Source organism: Notamacropus eugenii, chromosome 4 (genome assembly GCF_028372415.1).
Source record: "Notamacropus eugenii isolate mMacEug1 chromosome 4, mMacEug1.pri_v2, whole genome shotgun sequence".
In the NCBI taxonomy this organism is placed as follows: Eukaryota; Metazoa; Chordata; class Mammalia; order Diprotodontia; family Macropodidae; genus Notamacropus; species Notamacropus eugenii.
The window spans coordinates 203,297,551-203,301,935 of record NC_092875.1 but is presented as its reverse complement, the minus strand read 5'-3'; the positions used below and the strand labels follow the sequence as shown (position 1 = coordinate 203,301,935).

Here is a 4,385-nt window from a genome sequence, read left to right as displayed (position 1 = left end):
AAGACAACCCCTAATACAGCCAAGGAATAAGTCAGTACTTTTCATTCTTGTAGTGACTACAAACACATTCCACTTGGAGAACAACTTATATATTCATAGCATTTTTTATGTCTGAAAGTACTTAAAGGTCACCGTAAACTTCACAAAGGCAGAATTGACTTCTCTTCCACTAAGGATATACAACTACATGGAATAAGGCAAATGTTTTAAGAGTGTACAAAACCACTACCAAGAAGAGGTAGTGAAGAAAATGATGTTTCATTGAAAATTCCAATGGTACTTTTTTCTTTCCATTTTTTTCTACTCTGCTTTGCCACTTTCTCCCCTTCCTCTTCGCGATTCTCCTTTCTGCTTTTCTCCTCTGACCAGAAAAGGGAAGAAATCCAGAGGTCACATGGTTAAAGGTGACCTTAAGAAACCAGAAGGTGAGATGTCTGCTTATGCCTTCTTTTTGTAAACTTGCCAGGAAGAGCACAAAATGAAAATCCAGAGTTTCCTGTTAACTTTGTAAAGTTTTCTGAAGAATATGTCAGGGAGAGAGAAATTCAAGTTTGATAAGATGGCAAAAGCTGAGAAGGTACTATATGACAGAGAAAGGAAAGGCTAAGGACCAGGGAAAGGCACCAAAAAGAAGGATCCTAATGCACCTAGACGGTAACTGTCTGGTTTCTTCCTGTTCAGAACTTCACCCCAAGATCAAGTCTATAAAGCTCGGCATAGCCGCTGTGTTAAAGAAGCTTGGCAAAACATGGAACAATCTGAGTGACAATTAGAAGCAACCTTATGATAATAAGGCAGCCAAACTGAAGGAGAAGTATGAAAAACATGTCACAGAGTATAACTGGAAAGGGAAGTTTGATGGGGCAAAGGGTGCAACTAAAGCTGCCCAGAAAAAAGTAGAGGAAGAAGATGAGGAGGAGCAGGAGGAGGATGAAGAAGACAAATGAAATTGTGCCATATTTTGTTTCCATGTGAATACCATAGAGTAGGGGAATCACTTTTAAATGAAACACTTTTTGATTGCCCTCATTAAGATTGACTCTAATCACATAGCTTCTCAAAAGTGCTTCTAGATAGACATTGTAACTGGTTTATATGAAGTGGACATGGGTATCGTGGAGCACCCAGAAACTATATCAAAGTTATTTATGTATTTACATATATTCCAAACATTTTTAAAAATGAAAAGACATTTTCATATACTTCACAACCTGTGCCCTTCTATTGTTGGTGTAAAACAAAAATATTTACAACTGTTTTCAGAAATTTTTAAAAACATTTGTAAGGTGGTATTTAACTGTATGGTTATTGGCTAGAAAATTCTGGGTTATAAACAATACATATCCATAGTTTGTGAAAACAGCAAAAAATTCCACACCCCTAGACAGATTCTTGGGGTCCAGACTTGATGAGAGCATGAGGCTTGTCTGCCTTTCCTAGCGGGCTAAAACCCAAAACTTACACTGTGAGGGTAGATTATAGTCGTTGCAGTAGGTGTCGGTTTAGCTTAAAAGCTGTCTTTTTGTGTATAAAGATATGTATATAATATGCATATATACACACGCATACATACATACTTATATACGTGTGTGTGTGTGTGTGTATGGTGAAATAGCACTCAGCTCACAAGAGGAGGTGGAGGTCAACTGGCATGAGAAAAGTGGTTTCCTTTTTTGTTGAATTTCCTTTCAATTGAAGCTGTAGAATTTTGCATAGTTTCAGTCAAACAGAAAACCAGGGTAGTGATGCAAGGAAGAAAACAAAAACAAAAAGTCTGTTCTTAAGCACAATTTAGAACATTTGGGTGGTTTTTTTTTTCGTGTGTTTAGAATGCTGAAATGTCATTTGAAGCAAAATAAACAGTATTACACTTTTTAACAAAAAGAAAAGACAATTACAATGGTAGCTTTAGGTAGGCAAAGTGTACTTATCTGGAAGACCTGAGTTATGCTTCTCGCACATTGAGGCCACAGTTTGTTCAGCTTTTTTAATGACCCTGAGTGTCAAGTTTGATTTCACGTCTCAGCCTGTGTCTTTAAGATGCCAAATATCCCAATGTAAAATGGGAAATTCAGTAATAGAATCGTTGACTCCCAGATTTGGAAGGAACCTCAGGGAGTCATCTGGTCCAACCTTTACTCAAAGTATAAAACAATTATGCAGATGTTTTAAAATTTGTAAATACAATTGAACACCTAGATGCTTGACTGGGCCTTTAATTTGTTTTGCTGTTACAGTTTAATGACACTGCCTTAAACAAATGCTCCAGAGTACGGAGCATTACTGTCATACTGTCATAGCTTCAGAGGTTCATGGATTTCGAGCTAGAAGAGACCATAGAGGTGACTGAATCCAATCACTTCATTTTTTAGTTGAAGAAACTGAGGTTCTGAGAGATGAAGCGGTTTTCCCAGGGTTATACAATTAATAAGTATCTGATGCTGGATTTGAACTCAGGTCATCCAGACTCCAGGCCTAGAGCTTCATCCATCATGATATGAATATTACCTTGGACTTCACTGGGCCTGCATTATGTCTTAGCTTGTAGAAGAAGCGTTTAACAGTGGATGTAGAAAAGCATCTGTCTTAAGGAGGTCGACATCTTGCTCCTTTTGCTTTCCATCTTCTATCTGTTAACTCTCTCCACGGGTTAAGGGAGTTCTGTATAGGAATGAAGTCAGAGGTCCAGACCCTATCCCCCATCCCCAGCCTCCTTTCCCCATGTAGCATATGTGCACTTTAGCAAGGCTTTTCTAAGGACAATGCCTGAATGTTCTTTTAAATTCATTCCACTTATGTGAGCTGGCCACCTCCAGATGTTCAGTCCATTCTCATTCACCAGGTCCTGATGCTCAGCATGATTGGTGACTTTCCCTAGGACAGTGTGTCATCAATATTATTTCCCCTAGCCTCCCTCATTCCAATGGGAATTCTCTTATTTGTGCCACTGACCAAGCTGAAAGTTTATGAGATCTGCTGAGATCATGTGCCAAGGGGGAACACTTTCAGGTGTCAGTCAAGTTGATGAAAGAAAGAACAAATTCATTAATTAATTCACTCTGGAGCTGAGTTCTCACAGGCCAACCTTAAGTTCAGAGTGGATTTTTATGGTTGAGTTATAAATCCCTCACAACTAGGGTTTATTATAGACAAGCTGTCAGAGATTTAAATGCCATGGCATTATTGGGTGCTGCTGGAATATTGCAAAAGGGGTGTCAACTTGCTCCCTCTTGGGCAAACTTAGATTTAAATTCTTGGCAGAGATGCCAAATGATTATGATCTCAATTATCATAAAATGTATCATGTACCTTCCACTACAGATAGAATGAGACTCCAGATCCATTGGTTGACCTTTGGGAACCACCACGGAGCCATTACTTTTAACCTATCCAAAGATTTAAAGAGAGAAGGCAGCATAATGTCATAGAATGAGTTCTGGACTAGGAATCAGAAGATGGGGCTTAGTTTCACCATTCACTAGCTTTATGGCCTTGGGCAAGTCATTTAAACCTTTCTAGGCATCACTATTCTCACCTAGTTTCTTAGATCATTAGGGCTGGAAGAGACCTGAGACATTCTCTAATCCAGCCTCTTGGTTTTACAGATGAGCAAATGGAGACCTGGGAAAGGTGAAGCAAGCTTTCCCAAAATTATACACTGAGGTAGAGCTAGGATTATGGCAGAGCTGTTACCTTGGAGTCTTAACTCCTTAGTCTAACCCTCTTTTGACTATACCATACTATCTGTCTCTAAATGGGCTTTCAATAATATACCATCTTAAAGGTCCTTCTAATTCTTAAACAACATGATTCTAAGATTTGTATGCAGGCAGATAATATATTCTACCCAGCCACAAAAAAGAAGAATTTTCTTCTCAAAACCCTAGATACTAATAGAACAAACCAGACACTCCTGTAACTAAGTTGCCTTCCAGGTCTCTCAAAAAGACAGAATTGCTTCTAGAGGAGAATTTGGACAGTAAGACTATCTCAGTGACACAATTGCCACTGAACCAAGTTTAGCAAATTTTAACTGATCAAATTCTGTTTGGGGAGATGTATAAACAGAATTACATCTAGCAATTAGCCTGCGACAAAAACTTCTGAAAAAAAAAAATATGCAGTCGTATAAAGTAGAGGAGGTAGATATTAGACCTTCAAGAAAAGATGAAAAGATTACTAGAGGAAGGAGGAGAGTCGGACCAGGCAAAGGAGGAGCTTAGTCCTGTCGGAGGAGAAGAGAAAGAAGAGTGCTAACTGGTAGTTTCCTATTTTTTCTAATTATTCTTGCTATGTAGGGGTGGAATATAAGTGCTGAGAGCACTCAGCAAAGTCTCAGTGGCCTGATCTTAGTTAAAGCTTAGTATGGAGATTAGTTGATGAAG

The 4,385-nt window shown here is 38.7% G+C and overlaps 1 pseudogene; it reads left to right on the top strand.

The window, feature by feature from the left end:
• Window positions 1-394: 394 nt before the first annotated feature.
• On the top strand, window positions 395-947 carry LOC140498322 (high mobility group protein B3 pseudogene; annotated as a pseudogene).
• Window positions 948-4,385: the final 3,438 nt, after the last annotated feature.